Consider the following 21,378-nt stretch of genomic DNA (forward strand, 5'->3'; position numbering starts at 1 on the left):
AAAAAAAAAAAAAAAAAAAAAAAAAAAAAAAAAAAAAAAACAAAACAAAAAAAAAAATTATAATCATATTTGCAACAATGATGGAAATTACAAATTGCATGACTTCAACTTATGAGATCTTACTTTAATTTAATACATTGTATTAAGTATCACAATTTTCAAGATCAATTAATTATAAACCAAGTAATTGTAAGAATGCTACTTTTAATTAAAAAATTTAAATGTATATGCATGTATATTATGATGTAGTTGTGCTTTATTACTTTCTTGTTTTGTATATCAGTGCTTTATTCTATCCATCTCATTCCCTCGCCCACAAAAATCAATAAAAAAAAAAAGTTTAAAGGTAATTTATACATGCTAGCTATTGTATTGTAGCTAAATTTAAATGTAGGAGTGACCCGACCATTTGAAATGTCGCCTAATGGGTTCCTTTGAATTGATTGCACGTCTTTATCCTTTGTTTTCTCTATATCACCTGTAAAATATATTTTTCATGTTTAGTTAAATTTACCCAACCATAGAGAGAGTAGTTTTATTCTATCTGTAAATTAGAAATTACCATGATTTTCACTATCACGATTTCTACGCTTCCTTGTGATTATCGCTTTTCTCTTCAGCCTTGCAAGTCGTGCAAAATTTGGATCCATGCATAAATTTGTCGACAATATGTGGACAATTTATTTACTACCTCCATTTCACATTTTTTGCAACTTTAGAGTCGACACGGACTCCTAGGCAAAAATGAGAAATTGAGATTAAGGAAAGGTATGGGCATGTAATTAAGGAAAGAGAGAGAAATTGGGTATAGACAATTCACCACCCTCCATAACACCAGCCACCACCTTGACGCACCACTACTTCACAACACCACGCCACCACCCAGTACCACTCGCCAACACCAGCCTCGCGAACACCGCCAAACCCCACAAACCCACACACCACCAAACCCAAAACTTAAAACCCATCCCGTAGCCACCATACACCTACACAAACCCGAAACCATCTACCCACCCCGCTGCAACCATACCACCTAAAAACTAACCCCAAAACCACCACACAACCACCCTCTAACGCCCCCACACTAACCCAAATCACTTACCCTTAGCCACCCACCGACCACCAACCCTCATCGAAATAACCACCGACTTTCGCCCTAAATTTGTTCAAAATTAGTGGTTCAACAACAACCACCATAATATGCGAACTTTCCGTCGCTCTCCAAGAGAAGATCTCTGTCACGGCATCACCCCTGGTTGTCTTCGTGGGGTAGAGAGATAAGGGGTTAGCTTAAAGGATTGAGAAAGAAACTGTAGTAGAGAATTGAAAAAGAACTTCAAGAATTGGGTTGTTTGAATTGGATCTGGAAAAATTTGATGGTGAATGAATTGAGTTGGTTAGGTAGGGGGAATGAATTAGATTTGGGGTAAATAATTAGATTCATTAAGTTAGGTTAGTATTTTATTAAGTTTTGTTTTAAATTACTAATTCAGTTTATAAAAATTTTAGTAAGGGTGTTTTAGTAATTTCATTTAAAAAAACTTTACTTAAAATGGAAAATTTTGAAAATTTGCAAAAAATGTGTAGGGGACATTATTGGCAAAAGTTGCAAAAAATGTGAAACGGAGGTAGTATATAACAAATTAAGCTTTATACGGTGAACTCATTTGTTAATGTGACGTACTTTATATTAATATGAAGTTGTTTGCGTATGACATCAAAAGTAGAAATAAAACATTAAAATTGTATGCAATAAGTATAGTTCTACCCCATGCAACTTATGAATTTCAATACCTTTGGACCAAAATCAATTAAAAAAAAAATCTTTTAGAAGGTTTTTTTTTCAATATGATATAATTAACTTACCATGTATCAAAGTAGTATTACTTATAAAATATTTTATGCTTATCATTATAGAATGAAATAAAATTGTCATATAAGGAAATACCAAACTATTTTAATCTTATACTTCGTATACTATACCTAAATATACTGTTATTTGCTTTTCATGTGTCTATTCCATTATGTTTTCCATAACTACTTTTTTGCTACCGGTTCTTTCTCATAATTTAGTCGACCAAATAATTATATAAGATCTTTTTTCTACCCTGTGAATATATTGAATTTTATTATACGAAGTAAATAGTTAGGTTGTTGTATATCTTTTCATACATACCTAAGTTGGTCATTTAATCAACTAATCATATATTTTAGATATATTGGAATCAAGAAAATCATTTTGACAGCCTATTTACTATGCATATGCCTAAATATATTCTTATTTCCTTGCCAAGTGTATATTTCATTATCTACATTCTTTGTCATAAGCTGCAAGATGCACTAAAATGAACCTACTCTATATGATGATCGATTATTGTACTATGTATAAAAGATCATTTGAATTTTTTTTTATTTACTTTTATTTAAAAAAAAAACTTGAATTTAATGGATTTTTTTTACTCTATGATGGCTATGATTCTATGAATATATTGGATTTCATTAAATAAATTAAATAGTTAGGAAATAAATAGTTAGGTTGTTGTATATCTTTTCATTACTACCTAAGTTGATCATGAAATTTTATTTATTTATTTTTTGGTAAAGGAGTACTGTGCAGAACTCACTCTATGGGATTAATGGAATCTTGTGTACATCAATACACAAATGTATATATAATGCCTTTATTTTATTTTATTTTTTTTTTTTTTTTTTTTTTTTTGAGGAAATATATAATGCCTAAATATGTTTAAGTTTGCTGTCAACTTTGGATTTTTATATTTATGTTTGTATAGAGCTCATTATATATTCTACACGTAACTCAAACAAAGAATTATTTTTTGCATTAACATTTGGAGAATAATTTTTTCATATGTATTATTTAATTATCCTTATTACTATTCAATTCAAATATAAAATAGGCAAAGTAATATTAGACGAAGAATAAAATAATAAATATTTTGTAAAAATTACTACAATCAAAAGTAGGCAAAGTTATATTCCACGAATCTTATTATAATTTGTATTAAAAGATAAAATTCAATTATTCTTTGGAAACAAAACAATAATACTAAAAGCTTTGACCCCATAAACTATCTTTCATACAAAGTTCAATCCTCGCTAGAGTTGTCCTCTTTTTCTTGTTTTACTACTATTTTCCTTTAATTGGTAGAGTGTTGTGCAGAACTTGATTCGCCTTCGATCTCAACGGACAAAACATTCTCAATAGGTCTTTTTGTTGGAGTGATTAAGAAATCACTTGGATCCCCATTATCACAAATCACAAATGTAGATTCTTATAATATAAGTTTCAAGATTTTTTTAGTACAATAGTCAATTATATATTTTTAAACAAAAATCATATACTTAATTATGCATCAACTTTTTATATATTAAAAGTTTACCTTTTCTTTCTTAGATGAAGTTTCTATTGCTTTATTGGAAGACTGGACATCGACATCATCTTCCTACAAATATAGATTAATAAAATGCATTTAAAAATTTTCTTTGCATCATAATTGACCATAATTTATGATGAGATTTATAATGTCATTAGTTACCTCCACATTACTATTGACTTCCAAAAAGGATTTGATTAAATTCTCATAATCACTTATTTTGAGGACTGTAAACTTATCTCAATTCTTTTCGATATTGTACTTTGAAATTTGAACCTTGAACAACATTTTTTTGTTCATAAGTAAATCAAGTTCTTTTGGATATGGATCATTTTTACCTTCTTGCATAAAAAGAGATTGTATTAGAATGGTTGGACAAAGAAGGGTTGGAAAGTTCAATATGAGTATTAAAACTCAAATGTTATACTCATATTTTTAAATACCTTTGATAGCTTATCCTTCAAATCCATAGCCGATATTTGAAGAATTTGAAATATTTCACGATCAAACATGACAAAAGTTGTCGTTCCGCTATCATCTTCCACCGTCACAGTCATTTTGTACCTACATGAATAGAATTGTAAATATTGCAAAGTATCAAGCATTTAAATATTTTATATAATCATGTACTATATTTTGAAAAAGTACCTTGGTGGAGCAGATTTCACATGTGCGTCACATTTCTGGCACCAATATCTTCCACCTTCTTCATAATCAACCTTTTTGTTACATTGTTTGCAAGAGTTATAGTACCACGCGGTATCAAATTCTGTACCAACGATGGTAGCAAATGTCACAAAATAACATTCCTGTAAAATCCATATAGTATATTAATTAATTAGATTTTTTTAAAAGATGTATCTCTTTTTTAAAAAAAAAAAAAAAAAATTGTGGTGAAAAATCTATAATTACATATCAAAGGGAATATATTATCTTGCAATATTTAATTATCCGGTATTTATTACGACCTATGTGATTGGATTAATAAAAAAAAAAACTTATAGAATATATTAATAAAAGAACACATTCTAGTAGAATATTTGTTAAATTATATTCTATCTATAAAATAACTAAACTATATATGCGTTATTTTTATTCAGAACAAAATTCTATAAATTTTGTTAATATTTAATTATTTATATACACACATAAATATCAAATTAACTTACTTTATTAGTCTAATATATCTCGTCCAATTGCTTGCATTAAGACATTATCAAAAATTCATCGGACAAAAAATGTGATATTTGACTTGGCAACTGAGTTATATTTTGTGAATGAGAATCATCTCCACGGATAATGCTAACACCAGTAAAAAAAAATATTAGTTAGATATATGTTAGTTATTAATTGGCAATATACACGTATTTAATAATAATTAACTTAGTGATTTGTTATACTTGCTCCTAAAATCACGCACTTCAGATATGTCTTCATTGAGTAATATCTTTGTTGCAAAAAGTGAATTTTGTAGAGTAACTTCATCTAAATAACAAAAATTATCAATATTAAATTATATAAATTTTAAAAACATAATTTGAAATAAAATAGAATTATTTCTAAAGATCTTAATCATAGCAAATTGTATAATGATAACAACGTGTCCTTTAATGTCATCTTTTACAAAATTTGACACTTGTTCAACATACTTGCCCCATAAAGTAGTTTTCAATTTGTTCTTCCTATCAACAGTATTGAAGAAAACAATAAATTTAAGCAAAATTTAATTTTTTGTACAAATATATTATATACAATAAATTATCTCACTTTGATCTTCTATCTCGAGTGGCAGCTTGCAATTTGGTGTAGAACCTTTCAACTCATCTATCATCTTACCTATTCCCGTAATCGTTCCGATTACATCTATAAGACACCACAAAATATATTAATTTTTAAAAATTAAATTTTTAAACAAACAGAAATTAAAAGGGACAAAATACGTGTCATTTAAAAGGTAACTAAATAAATGTCATTTAACTGTTTTTCAAGTATTTTGTGAAAAGGGACTAAATCTAATCCGTGTAAGGAGAGTCCAACTTCTTCGCAATCTTTGATTGAAGTCTTATAAAAAAAAAATTGATTTTGTAAGTATGACAAGTTGCTCTATACTTTCCATAATTTTTTCCTACTCCAAAGTTAGAAATGATGCAAGTTGAGCCTTCATTCATAAGTTTTTCAAATCACTAAATAAGTGTTTGTTTGATAATGGCTTGCATCTTTGATCCCTGTGATAAAAATTGTAGTAATTGTTATGTGCATAAATAAATAGAACGCATTAGTAGTTTGAATAAATTACGGAACAATAAAAATACCATTGTACCTTTTCATCAACCAAAACGAAATCAATTAAACAGGTTTTTTCAGGTTTATTGTAGTCTGGAACATACCAAAGTCTCACAATCCTAACTTTGATCTTCCAGTTTTCTGTAAGAGGGGTGATATCATTCAACATGGTGTACGCCATTTAGAATTTAATGATATAAAATACAAACTTTTGGTTCTTGTATATTAATTAGGATGATAAGTTGTATATTTATATGTAAAATACACTCAAATATAGTGTCAATTAATTTAAGGAAGGTAAGGGTGGTAACTATGTCAACACTATATTTTATTAAATAATCAACCAACTATATGGAATATTGTGATTCGTTAATTGTGGAATATAGTAAGAATATTGTTCATAAAAATGATTTGTCAAATCACAAATTAATTATATTCCACTTTATTCGTTACATATGATTCTTACTATATTCTTATTATTTGGGGGTTAAATTGCATGGTAAGAATATGATTTAATGATCTAAATTGCACGGTATGATTATAATGATTTAGTAAGAATATAGTGGAATATTATCATAAGCTTGTGAGAATTGAATGAATATTATTTTGTGATTCTTTGCCTTTTCACATACATGTAATAAGATATAATCATAAGCTTTGTATGACTAGGGTTGCTAGGCGCGCGTGTTGCGCGCGAAGTAACGTGGTGTTGTTAGTGAGCACGGCCGAAAGTGTGGTTTTTTCTAAGGCTAATGTGTTGGCTTCTTTAGAGTAATTGTGAATAAATGTAGATTTATGAGTGAACGTATATGTTGATAAATAGAATTAAACCAAAATAAATAATTGTACATGTTTTTTTAAAGGAGTTAAATGTATAATATATGTATAAGTATTAACTAAGTTAGTTTACTTGAGTATTTATTGTAAACTATATGTAGATAGATAATCTAATTCAGGTGTGGGCTCTAAGAGGGTGTTTGTTTGTAGGGATTGTAGGTGGGATAGGGATTAATAATCCCTTGTATCCTATAATCCCTTGTTTGTTTAATGGGAATTGTTCTATCCCATATGAAAGGGATAGGGATAAAAAAAAATAGAGTTATCCCTCTATTTTTGTAACAAGGGGGGGCAGATATAAGGTGTAGGGATTAATTTTGAAATGTAAAAGATAGTTTTACCCTTAATGAAAGGGAATGAAGAGGAGAAGTGTTAGTAAGGATATGTAGACACCTAATTGTGTCTCCCCAAAAACCAAACCCAGTGATGAATACCTATCACGTCATTGATTATCGAACGAAGTGAAAGTGTGAAAAGTCTTGTGATGCGGTTGTTTTAATAAGAATATCTTTCTTTCTGTTTTCGAAAATGTACTCTATTTATGAAAATATCCAATCCAATTTAGTTTGGTCCATGATAGGGGTCCAATAATGGTGTAGTTGGATTGGGCTCGAAAAGAACTTTCCAACGATATATTATAAGCCCAATTTCGATGAATAATGAGGAAGTTATGGCCAAAATACTAAATTGGGCCTAAAATGGTTTTATATGACCCAATGATCTAGTGGAGGGCCCATTAATTAATATTCCTAAAGTTATTAGGATTGATTTTAATCTTCTAGAATAACCTAGAAGGTTATATTGAGTTCTAATGGAATTAGGATTAATAATTATGTTTTTTAGAAAATAAAGAATTCTATTTGGATTAAAACAAATGTTCCAAAGAGATTAAATCTGATTTTTAAAAGATAAGCATGGACTTTGATTAATCGAATTTAATTAGATTAAGGATTCCATACGGATTTTAGAAAACGCGTGAACCATCGCGAAACGACAGAACTAGCGCGCTGCGACAGAGCTGTCGCGCCGCGACAGAGATAGTTTTATTCCATATGGGATTCAGTTTTTTCTGATCGTTTTCAGGCTATTCTTCTTATAAATAGGGTCGTATTTCCCCGTTTTTATTCATTCATAATCATCAACAATCATCTAATTATTTTTTTCTTTCACAAGCTAGAAGCTTATTCTTTCTCCCTCTTTCTAAGCCTAGCCTTTACAAACAAAATACCGCATTCGCGAGATCTAAACACACCTAGCCAAGCTCGATGTTGCCTTCGCCCTAGACGCGAAAGGTTGATAATTTCTGAGGGTTTGGTCCCAAATCCCTATTTCAATTATTTTTAATTAATTGTTTGATTTAATATTTTCCTTGAAGTTACTAACGTGTGTAGTTTGTTATTAGAAAGAGATATGAGACAACAAAGTAAGTTGTTTTATTGTTATATCTTTTGTAGAAAGCATGCTTATATTATTTTAATTCCTAGTGTCATGTTAGGATGTTATTTATTGCTTTCTAGTATCATGATTAGGTTGCTTCCTATTTCTTCTATCATGTTAGTATCATGTTAGGGATAAAGCTTAAATCTTTATTGTTTAGTGATATGCTAGGATTTGTTATTAATCTTGTTAGTATCATGCTTAGGATCTTGTTAATATTATTATGCTTTGATGAGAATATTATTATGATGATGATGATGATTTGTTGTGTCTATAATTATATATTGTTGTTTGATATATTATTGTTTGATCACGCCCTTTCTTGCAGGATTAAAGGGAATTTGTACTTGAAATCACGCTTAATAAGATAATTAATAATCTTGTTTAAGCTAATATGATTATAATTCCAGTGATCGCAATAATAGTTTTGTTTGTGCATTAATATTCAACCAACATAGATTAAACAGGTTTAGGATTAATATATTGATTGTATGTTAGTTAGAAAGCGCACATGAATATGAGAAGAATAAAGTAGAGGCCTATTTTTAGGGCAGGTTCAATCTCTTTTAGGTTGGATTTGTACCTTCATCCCCGAATATCCAGTTATGGTTCAGGACCACTATGGAGTTAGCGATCTCTTGGATCGTGAAGGGGTGTAACCTTTACCCTATGAACGGTTTACAAGTTCCTAAAACTTGTTGGCGACTCTTTTGCTCTAGCTTTCTTCCCTTTGGACGCCACCATACTTAAGTGTATGATCACAGTGGGCTCAAGTGTGGGATGCTTGAAATATTGCCTACGGGATAATTCTGTAATTTTACTACTTATCCCAATTTAATTCCCAAATCTTACTAAATAATAGATAATATAATTTTTATCCTTATCCCACCTATTAATCCCTTATCCTTATCCTACCTTCTTATCCTCATTATCCCTATCCCTATTGCCAAATGCCTCGTAAGGGGACATTAGATAAAAGCTGAAGTTATGGATTCTTTGGTAAAGGATTGGGTTATAATGAGCTATCATTTAAAATTGGTTTAAAGGTCCAAAATTTTCAAGTGGATTAAAAATGGTTTGGGCTAATTGATTTAGTACACACATAACCAGCCTTTATGATCACATTTTTGACCCTTTATAATTGTAATTCTTCTAATTGACTTTATTTTTTATTTTTTTTGGTGCGTATATTTTAAATTTTAAAAATTTATTTATGTGTTCGAAGAAAAATGACGATGGATTTTTTTTATTACAATTGCTTGATCATTGTTGGTTATAAAGTTATAATTTAATCTTGAAAACTATGTATTTTTCAAATTATTAGTAAGAAATATACATTTTGTATGGGGTTCTAAATATTATTAGTGTCTAGTGACTTTCTTATCTCGGTAAGTTTCAAGTTTTTGCTTGCCACATTGTATTGGAAATAAGATGGTTGGATTGTAGCTAACGTTATTATACAATGCATTGTATATTTGTATTAAATCTAAATAACAACATAAAAATAGCAATTGCATACATTAAATTTGCCATACATTGATGTAATACAATCCGATTACTAACATAAATATAGCAATTACATACATTAAATCTGTCATACATTAACATAATACTACCCAATAATAGATGAAGCCATTTTAATTAGTTCTACTTTGGCTGAGTTAATAGCTAATGTGGTAGTTGCTAATTGTCTAGTAGTCGAAGTCACTGATCTTTGAATCATTGCTGCTGTATGAGTATTCTTATTCAGATGATTCATTGAAGATGTCTTGGTATGTCATGGTGTTGTTGGAAGATGAGCTATCATCACCACCATTGTAGTCTCAACACTTGTGGAGTCCGAACTGACCTTTTCAAGGTCATTGTTTGCCGACGAGCTCAGCTTACGCATGAAACGGCGCTTCGGAGGTTGTTGCTTTTCATCTGCTGCAGAATTCCTTGTTGAAATGGTTGCTTGAAGGTGCTGCATTTGTTGTTCTGGTTCTTCCACTTGTTGCGCAAGTGCGTCCACTCTTTCTTCCATTTATTTCAGTGTGAGCCTTCCTGATGATTATAGCTTTGTTTCAGCAGGAAGCTTATCTTTCCCCTTGTCTAACATTGTTAAGGTTATGGTTAAATAAAGAAGAATTGAACTTAGAATTTAAGGGGTTATGTGTGAATTGATGTCAGTTTTCCCTTTTTTTATAAGAGCTTACATTGGAAGATGTAAAAGGCTAAAAGTTATTTTTTTTTTAAATGGGTAGTAAAGCTGAAGGTCAACATTCTAGATTCATCACACACCAGACAGCTTAACAACAAAACGAAAAAAAAAAAAAAAAGGAACACACTTTAACAGGCATTAGCTTCAAGTGACACATCCACATTAATGCCTTAATCTAAACAAAACACAATAGCAAATTCCAACATGTGTCACATACTAATAACACAAATGAACCCAAAAAAAAAAAAAAAAAAAAAAAAAAAAAAAAAAAAAAAAAAAACTACAATGAGATATATAAGCAGTAACAGAATAAAGCAATCGGCATAAAGACCATAAAAGGCATACCAATAATTTTGGGCAGAAGATGGCAAACAAGACCCCAACACCAACCAAAAGATGGTAAACAAGACCCCAACACCAGCCTACACAAATCATGACATTGCAGTCAGTGCTCTAACCAGTGAAATATATAATTATTCATCAGCCAACAGAAATCTGTAAGCTCTACAGAACAACCTTATCAAACCAATATAAATGTCAAATAAGATCAATGTAAGTTTTAACCAAAAGAATGGAAAAATTCAATTCAAAATCATTCTACAAGCGTAAATTTCATAAATACCAGTGTTTTAACAAGTGAAGCATAGTTTATGTAGCTTTGACACGATTGATTTGTATAACGAAACAAGTAAAAAAAAGTCATTGTCATGGCAAGCAAGTGAATATGTATTTGGTTTGATTAGCAATCCAAGTAAGTCCAACAAAGGGTCGATTAGTGTAAATGCAAAGTTCCAATTGATCAACAATTGCATTCAGCAAGAACAAGGGGAATTAAAGTTACCATATAAGAGCACGAAATTACCACCAAGAATTCTTAGTTGTACCTTTTTTTTTCTTGACTTGATTGAAAAAAATAGGGTGAGTGAATTCAATTAAAGAAGAACATATAAATAGAAGCCAATGTCTTTTTATAAGACCATTACTGTGTTAACATAACACTAATAAAGCAATAGTCAAAATAAGCCTCGAGAACACCATTTTATTTTTTAGCATTTTGAACACCTCTCTATGTTAAGCATCATAAATCAGGTAATTTTAAAAATATCGTAAATATAATATATTAAATCCCAATTTCTATATAGCTAAGAAAGTATGTATTAGAATTGGACAAGTTATAATTTAAATCCTCAATTCTATAAATAAAGGATAATTTTCCTGAGACAAATACAATACAGATTTTACTATGTTGGATCTTCTCAAGCAGCTCCACTATTTTCTCTGCATCTGTTTCGAGCTCAATTTGCTGGATCCTAGAGTCTTTGGCCAGTAGCAGTCCCTCCCTTATGATTAACATCTCCGCCTCGGCCGCTGTTCTAGCAGCGAGTTTGACAGTTACTCCTCTGTACTAGGTACCATCTTTTCTTAGTATAGTTTCACCACTAGCTTTTCCCTGGACTAATGTAAGAAGCATCAACATCCAGCTTCATATAACTCGGAGAAGGGAAGGTCCATTGAGTCGGATCTTTCCTAATTTGTTTTCCTTTACCTTTAGTATCCGCCTAAAAAGCATAAGCGGTATTACAATAATCAATTATTAGACGATTAAAGGTAGTTTGATGGTGTTCCATGGCTTTATTGAAACGACTCATTCCTCAATTTCCAAAAGATGCCATAAGACGACGATTGTGAATCTCATTTTCCAACTCGTATCGAAACTTAGATTGTAATCAATCTAATGAATCCAATCTAAATTATAAAATTTGGTGAGCTCTAATTTATCTGGAAAATTGTTGTTCTCAAATAGATGAGTCCAAATTGCTGAAGAATTTGGGCAATCTCTGAGCAGATTAGAGTAATTTTCTTCAGCATCAACACATCTGGTGCAGATGGGAGAAAAATTGGGGATCTGTGGAGTGAAGAGGCTAAAGGGAGAATAGAGTGAGCAGCATTCCAAAGCAGTATCTTGTACTTAAGAGGAGCCGAGATTTTCCAAATCTTAGCCCAAGACCAAGGTAAGGGAAAGGATTTTCTGGGCTGTTTGCGTTGGAGTAAGCCGATTTAATGGTGAAGTTTCCATCTAAATTGCAATTCCATCTGATTCTATCAGGGATAGAGACAAATTTTGGTAGAGGAATTTGGGAGATAAGATTAGCCAGGTTAGTGGGTATGACCGTATGAGGTGAGAAATTGGGGAAAGGTCCCATTTGTTGTTTTTTATTGTGTAATTTACTCTCTAGTAAGCCTTACTCTCAGGGAGTAACTTCAGGCAAGAGATAGTAGGGAACGTTTCCAACCCATAGGTGATACCAAAGATATATGTCCTTGCCATCACCGACCCTCATAATGCAGCCTTTTTTCAGAACATTCCTCCCCTTTAAAATATCTTTCCATAGAGCAGAGCTATTGCTAGAGGAAAAACAGTCAAGAAAATTGCTATTTTTAAGATATATTCCTTCCAAAATTCTAACCCATAACTTCTCAGGTTGAGTCATGATTCTCCACCCTAATTTAGCCATAAAAGACATATTCCAAGCTTTGAGATTTCTAATGTTCAAAACTCCATAAATCACTATGAGAATTCATGCAAAATGATTAAATAAATCACTGCGAATTCATGCAAAATGACTCCTAAGTCCTAACTATAGAAAGATGAAACCACCCTAGTTAAATCAATAAATTAAAATTGATAATCGATACTTATCAAAAAAAAAAAAAAAAAAAAGCCTCGAAAAGGCATAAATTGCTTCAATAGAAGAGAGAAAAAGGTACTTGAGACCAACAACCAAGTAAACAGAGGCACCAATACCAACACCTAGAGCATACTTCTTTTCTTTGAACACCTACTAATATTCCTCACGAAAAAGAAAAAAAAAACTACCAATAAATTCCAAAAATCTTTACAAATTGAAAATGAGGGTCGAGGTGCTCCAATTATTTTAAGTTTGAAATCAAATAGAAATGTAAGAGAGGAAAGAGAAAGAGAGCTTTTTATCCTATGATTGCAAATCAGAGATAAAGTAAAAAAATTTAAAATTTAAAATTTAAAAAAAAAAAACTCAAGAGCATTCATGTTATTCATTGAGAATATTATTACTAATGCATGGATTTTCATAATACAAAATACATGTTGGTACAAATTTAAGCTCTCCAACTCCTAAGAAAGAAGAGAAAAGGGGGAAAACAAGTACCCGAGTATTTTGGGTATTATCATCGATGAAGGGGGCTGTAAGGCTGATAAATGATGCCTCACCTACACCAACAAGCCTAACAAAGAGAAAATCCTATGAGTAAGATGAGAAAGATATGCTGAAGAAGGACTCAAATAGATATTGACCAAAAATCCCATGGGCACCAACAACCAACTATAGCAATAGTCCAGAACAACAATCCAACTCCAATTAATCTGATTGGATTCACAATACAAAGACCCAAAAAAAAAAGGAACCATATACACCGTCATCAGTCTCATCATATGACTTTATGAACATGAACAAATTAATAATTTATCCCAGTATAGTTATCCATATTGATGGAAGATGCTAACTCGCATATTTTTGTCCATTGGATTGCAAAAAAAGCCACCGTGGGGTGGAAACCAATAGGTTGGGTAGGGTTTGGGCAAGGTGAGCTGGGATTTGGTAATTTGTAAATTTTTAGCAAACTTAATTTTGCTGACAAAAGCAGACCCCTTATTACAAATTAAGGATTAAGGAATTACATCAAAAGCTAGACCCATTGCCGACAAAAAAAAAAAAAAAAAAAAAAAAATGTTATGAAATATCGTGTGGATGACCATTATCCTCCTTTGTATCATTCCGGAAGAATCTAGATAGGGTTTATATTCTTATCCAATCAAGCCCTAAATATATTGTATGTATATATATATACCTTATCATATGGAATGAAATACACAGATTTATTCTCTCCTCAATTCTTCTCTTATTCTCTTTATTTCACAACACGTTATCAGCACCAAACTCTAGCCAATTGAGCAGATTCACATATTGTTGATATAGTTCAATTCGCACCATAACTCTAGATTGATTTCAATAGCAATTTTACAACATTTAAAACGACAATCCAAGGTACGCCTAAACTTTGTTATTATCAAACTATTAGGTGAATAATTTTACATACTTTAACAGATCGACATGTATATATTTGATGGATGTATTCTAATTAACAATTTTGATGAAGACTTATTTTGATATGGAGTAAAAATCTTCGTCCTTTAATGATGATTGTTTTTATTAATTTGGTTATATATGCTTTATGCCTTTATATAAGATAGGAATATTACATAGATATTTTTTGCTTCTTGGATTGATAGATTATAGGAATATCATGTAATACACACTATGAGAAATCAACCACGGTCAAATTATTTGATTAACATGCGTCTCATCTATCATAATCGATTTTCGGGAGCAGGATGCGTCTCGTTACGTTTAATATATCTGCCATCAAGTTGAATAATTGTAGGATGATTGATTTTATTTTATTTTAATTTTCAAGTCTCCGATTATCTAAAACTATTTAGATTAATATGGAGTTAACAATGTTTATTATTGCTTTGTGGCCTAAGAAATATGCTATTAGTTAATAAGCCATATTGAAGTTGGGTTAGGCAAATATCAGACTACTTTTGGTCTAAGAATTTTGCTCTTCTTTTAGTTAATTAGCCATGTTGATATGATTATGTAATCATACGTTACTGTTAGGAATTTAGGATATATTTACGTACCATATATTATTCTATAATTATCATATCTATTGTATATATCTTTAGTCAATGTATACTTACCATAATACTAGTTGTTAGTTAGCCTTTTAGGATAATCAATATTTATCCCATATATTCAGGGACTTCATTAGTATATTTTGTGCCAAACTCCTAGCTTGTATTTTACATTGGTTTATCATTACATCTAATCATTTAAGTGTTGTCGAATGTGAATTATTTATTGACCAAATTTTGATATAATTCGACTTTTTCAAGGTATTATATATGCCGATTATTTGATACGAATCATAAGTACATGTGACTGATTTGTGATATTTTTATTCTACTATGATTAAAAATCTTTGCACTATTTTGTAGCATATATTTTTTATATGTGGTGTCATAATTAAATTAATTGACCACGTGGATGTTTTAATCTGTTGATAGGAAATTATGTTGTATAATCAGTAGTTGATTAATGAATTTTAATTGTGATGATAAATTGATGAGTAATAATGACTTCTTCTCGTCTACTACATGATTTTTAACATAGTGGGTAAAGATATATAATGTACTGCTAGTAAAGTAGTAATTTGCAATATCTATAATATATTGCATGCATACTCTAGACGATAAGAGATGAATTAGTCAACTCTATACTAATCCTATTGCTAGCCATTCGTTGTAACTATAAGTATCTATGGGGCATATCTTATTATCGTATATATCTAGCTATCTTTTGTATTATTATCTTTAATCCAGTATATCTAGTCAGACTTGCCATCGCTTATATTAGAAATAAGTTTCCGTTGATTATTGAAAGTAGTATCATTCCCCAACTCTTTCATGGTATCACATCATTGTATTATACATCTTTCCATTATTCTCGTATGAGAATTTTTTAGATTTTGTTCATGTACATATATTATAATTACAATTAAATTGAACTGAGTATCATGATAATATTATTATTATAATATTATTATTTAAGTTGACTGATATAGTATTATAAAATATATTGTCATGATTTTGATGTGTGATTGAATTCAATAGTATTTGATGTTATATGTTTATGTAAAATTGAATTATTGGAATGATGAGTTTATTTAACATGAAATTCTTGTATATATGGACCTGAAGTTATCTAAATTTATGAAGGCAATGCATGGTCAAAGACCCTCAAGAATAATACAATAACATGTATATGACCTAAAAAAAAATTTACTAATAGTTTCTAAAATATACTGACTAGATTATCTATCATGTTAAGATATATAAATAAAGTTTTTAAGGAGTTGATGTAGCTTTCTTTTGGTTGAATATTTTTAATAGCAAACTCTATGTGAGATCAAATTGATGAATGATAGCTAACTAGACTCACTAGCTCATTCCCAGAAGTGAATGAGAAATTGCATGATTGATAGAAAACTAATAAGCATGTTTGCATGATGTTCATTTAATTAATTATATTATTCATGAAAAAAAAAATTCATAAGAACATCTATTGGAACAAGAAACAGTGTTATGAGTTCAAGAAATTAATCATGACATTATAAGCAACTTACTTACAAAATTTATTATGCCCATATTTATAAGAGATTAATATAATTGGGCAAGAGTTACGGTTGGACTTTATAATTATGCTTGATACATGCATTGATAAAAGAATTTATGCCTAAAAATTTGGATGAGATTTAATGTTGGATTCATTTTATTCCCCATATGCAAGGATTAGGGGGAGATTGTATTCATTCCATTATTTTATGTAATCCTTGCACATAAATAATAAAATATATTGATGGTAAGTTTGATATATACATTAACTTAAAAATCAACGATTTATTAAATAGAAGTGGCCACATGTTGAAATGATACCATCCTGAAGATGGATATAAATAAATGTCATTGATCATATACTAATTGTTATTGCTCCAATTAAAATTGATGTCCCAGATGGACAACACAAATTGTTGATGAACCTATAGCGTGCCTGAAGTGTGATAGATCAATAGAATCTAAAGATATATAATTAAGAATCTTCGAAAAGGAAAGGAACCACTATTGACAATGACGAATTTGAGGAGGTGATAAACTACATTATATTTCTAGAAGAAATAACTTTTAGTAAAATTCTTAAGTTCCATGATTATAAAAGACTCCAGAAGAGTATAAAATATCCAACAAGATAAATATGTATCAAGTTTATAGTTTAAACTCCAGTAGAGTATGAGTAATTATTGGATAAAATATTAATTGATTGTCTTGCCAATTGTATAAAGAAACACATGTTGGTGTTATAATATCACATCATATTCATGGTCATGCATAAATTAAGTTTAACAAAGTAATCACTAGTGTTGGAAAACTGACCAGAACTCAAAGTTAGAAAAATGATTGGATGTGATAATTAAATTAGGCCATTCGGGTTTAATAATTACCCGTTATGGAAACCTGAAGTTTCATTTGATAATGTGCTGACGCTCTCTTAATGTTAGATATATATGAAACGAATTGAATAGCAAGACATAACTTTGAGATTGAGCTATATATGGATTATGATTCATAATAACTTGTATTGAGGAAAATTTCAAGAGTTAATAGATTTTGATTTTTTTTATTAAAAGAGTAATGGGTGACCAGAAGTTCACCATCCAAAATAACTTATATATTATTATCAACTATCAAGTGACCAAAAGCTTACCAAATACACTATTTAAGTCTTTAAAGATCCAGAAGATCACCACCTAGTAGAATTACAAGCAAGTGATTTATGCTTGTATAACAATTCTTTTGATTGGGGCTATTATATGTCAGCACATAAGAATTAAGAAAGAAGCAAATTCAACTGCACAACATATGTCTCCCCATTGATGTTGAATTATTGATCTCCTGAAGAGAACAAATTATGAAAGATTTAATAATAAATACATATGCGTTATACAATGTATAATGATTTAAAATTGCTCTCTAGAAGAGATAAAAGCTTGTTTAATATGATTCTTTTGAGAGATAAATTTTGTTGATTATGATCCTCCCATGAAATGAATTTTATTACAAATGTGTATACTAAGTTGGTGAAGAATTGTGATGCCCCTATATATGAGAGATTTTACCAACTTAGGGGGAGAATTGGAGTAAGTTGGCAAAAATTAATTAAACTGATGATCCCTATATAAATAATGGTAATTTGAAATGTTTTCTAGCCAACTTTCGTCCATATACTATCAAGATATGTTACACATTTATGATTTGATTTGTATTCAGTTATGACTCATGTTGCATAGCGTTGAAGATACATTTTGGTCATATTAATTATGTGTATACATTGAGATAAAATCTTGCCAATTGTACTTGAATCACTACACCTGAAGTGTATGTTGTATATGATCGGTTCCAAAATAAAGATATGTTTAATAGATATGATATTTGGCAAGATAGTGCAGTTAACACTAATAGTGTAATAGTATATAAATATCATAGTGAATGAAATACCCTAAAAGTGCTATAGATATCTGAATTATTATAATAGATGGCCTATGATGTAAGAAAAATTATGATGGTACCAATGAAAAATGTATTCAGATATCATTGTCAAAATAGCATGCAAATAAAAGTTGTTGTATCTTAAGGAATTATATGATGATACCGGTATATGATGGAACCGATAAATTATGCATATGCATGATATAATGGACTAGTGAATAAGGGATCTGAAATATATGTCCATTTTAATGTCGACATAATGATAATAATTAAAGTTTATCATGGACCAGAAGTCTAATGAAATATGGATTTTAAAATCCACACTGTACAGTGTCTTGCATTATTTTCGAGTCCTATGTATGTTCATATGCATGTGTTAGTAATAGGCTACTGGATTATTCATTGCATATTTTCGAAGTTGTTAGATGCGTTACTTATTGCATTATTTGTTTAATATGTTATCATATTTTCTATATCTCATATTGTACGCATTACTTTCTATACAATAATTGTGATGTATGTCAATGTTCATTAAAAGTATAGTAAGACATATTTATTTGATGAAAAATGAGAAAGAGAGATTTATATTCCAATGGGCTTATAATTGTGATGAAATTATTGATGACGCCGATTTAATTGCATGTTATGAATCATGTAAGAAGAAGAGTTCCCAAAGAACTTATAAACGACGCATTTATATATCCAGCCCTACAAAATTTATATTTCGAATATTGTAATTATTATTAAACTTTTAGTCTATGTGACTTAATCATTGACATCTCAACCTGAAGTTTGAGCATAAAAGTGTTATTAGTAATGAGAATTACTATTTGTATATGAAAGAGAACTATCGTGTCAATTATTAATATTCTAAAGAATCAACAAGATACTTTATGAGTGAGACTGTTTTATCATGGTCCTGAAGAACCATGGTCAATGTATATAATTACATGTGTTATATTATACAAAATTGAAAAAATCAATATTAATAATATCATGTGTTTCCATATTATTATTAAGGAATGTTTAATCAAATAATAATGATCATCAATTCACAGCCTCCAGAAGAAGGCATAAGTATAATGGTTAAGGCAACTTTAAACAGAGATTTCGAATGAAATTTGGACAAACACATGTATTATTGTTATAGGTTTGGTGATATGAAGACTCACTTGTTCGCGTAAAGATTTAAAGATTTGGGAGGATCGAAAATCAAGGAATGATACCATTCTGCATCATGTGAGAAGACTCTCAACTACATTGGATTCATTGCATTAGAAGACCTCAAGTTATGTATTCATCAGGGGGAGAAATTACGCGGTGCACTCTTTTGTTTTCGTCCCATATTGGGTTTTCCTGATAAGGTTTTTAACGAGGCAGCATTTTGAGCATATTACGAAGAATTTTGTACTCTTTTTCCTTCATTAGGTTTTTTTTCCCACAGGGTTTTTCCTAATAAGGTTTTAACGAGGCACAGTCTTCGATAATGGACATCCAAGGGGGAGTGTTATGAAATATCGTGTGGATGACCATTATCCTCCTTTGTATCATTCCGGAAGAATCTAGATAGGGTTTATATTCTTATCCAATCAAGCCCTAATATATTGTATGTATATATATATACCTTATCATATGGAATGAAATACACAGATTTATTCTCTCCTCAATTCTTCTCTTATTCTCTTTATTTCACAACAAAAAACATTTTAATTCTTTAACATTGTAATATGGGAGGCCTGCATTTCAGAGTGTTATGCGGCCTGGAAGGTCAAAGAAGCAACAAGAAAATCAGTAGGAATGTCATCATCAAAACAAATTGTGATGGCATTGTAGCAGATAATTAAAGCCCCTACCTGAGCAATAAAACAACCAAAAATTTATCTAGATATTAACAATTTTTTTAAAGGGAAAATCAAGATATTGAACATTGATTATAGGGTTTTACTTTATAGAGTGATAACAAAAGAGAGTATCGAAAATTAAAAATTGAATTCGAAAAAAAAGGTTGAAATTGGACCGTATTTATTTGTTAGTAGAACCCATACATAACCGTAGAATTTTATGAAAAATCATCAATTTCACACTCTTAATCCCAAAATTTCAATAGCAAAATTTACAAGAAACACTTGAATTGAACCAGATTTTAACTAAAATTAGCAAACATACAACAACAGTGAGTTAAAATTAAAACCAAAATAAACTGAAATAGAAATTGTGTTATGAAGTTAATTGTCGAAGATTGAAAAAAAAAAAAAAAAAAGACATCTTTACCTCATGCTGCTTTAATGGAGGAGAGAAAGCTCACAAGCTGCTTCAACGGGGGATTTCGAGCATGCTCTAATGAAGGAAAGAAAGAAAGGTTTGCAGTGCTAACCTGGTCACCATTTCTTTCTCTTTCTCGTTTAGCCGTCGCTGCTCAACACCTTGTAAAACCCTAAACTGATTACATTGACAATTAATTTAACAATAATGTCAAAATTGAACTTTAAAAAAAGATCCTTACTCTTTCAAAATTTAAGAATTAATTTTCTATCTTCACAAGAAACTCTAGCTGCTCTTCTGTTTTTCTGACCAGGCATTTTGATATCTCCTCAAATTTCTCCAGATCTCTGTAAAACCTCAAATCAGAAAAATGAGTGAATTTATATTAGAAGCTGCATTTGATAGAGATGAGAGAGTGAACAAGAAAGAAGAGAGAGAAAGGAGAGTATGGAGGACTGGAGGAGACAGGGGAAAACTGAAGAGTGAGGAGAGTAAAATGCGGAAGAAAAGAAAAAAAAATCTCCTCAAGGTTTCTAGCTTTCTACACGTTGCCACCTCAGCATAGTAGCCACACATGTCATCCACACATGCGGGCAATGTTCATAAGGGGAACAACTCAAACATTTTAAGGGTTGAGGATTATTTGCCAAGTATAGATTGACGTATCAAATTTTGCTAAGTAAATAATATGGTAAAGTTTTGGGTGAGAAGGACTCACCGTGAGTCCGCTGCCAACACTCAAAACACCATTCATTCAC

The 21,378-nt window shown here is 30.4% G+C and overlaps 1 long non-coding RNA gene and 2 pseudogenes across 5 annotated transcripts; all 3 read right to left on the minus strand.

Moving 5' to 3' along the window:
• Positions 1–650, minus strand: part of LOC145583835 (uncharacterized) — a 40,291-nt pseudogene extending 39,641 nt beyond the window's left edge.
• Positions 651–857: 207 nt separating this feature from the next.
• LOC145583836 (uncharacterized) lies at positions 858–5,859 on the minus strand (annotated as a pseudogene).
• Positions 5,860–9,406: 3,547 nt separating this feature from the next.
• On the minus strand, positions 9,407–21,097 carry LOC145584811 (uncharacterized). 5 transcript variants are annotated; one of them, XR_014100416.1, is made up of 5 exons: positions 20,862–21,097; positions 20,630–20,781; positions 13,341–13,416; positions 10,498–10,574; positions 9,407–9,995 (listed from the first exon to the last, which is right to left on the minus strand). It is a non-coding gene; the product is annotated as an uncharacterized LOC145584811 (long non-coding RNA). The 5 variants fall into 5 exon arrangements; XR_014100417.1 differs by having other exon boundaries at positions 20,630–20,792; XR_014100419.1 differs by having other exon boundaries at positions 9,410–10,043.
• Positions 21,098–21,378: the final 281 nt, after the last annotated feature.

This window comes from Chenopodium album, chromosome 16 (genome assembly GCF_948465745.1).
Source record: "Chenopodium album chromosome 16, dcCheAlbu1.1, whole genome shotgun sequence".
In the NCBI taxonomy this organism is placed as follows: Eukaryota; Viridiplantae; Streptophyta; class Magnoliopsida; order Caryophyllales; family Amaranthaceae; genus Chenopodium; species Chenopodium album.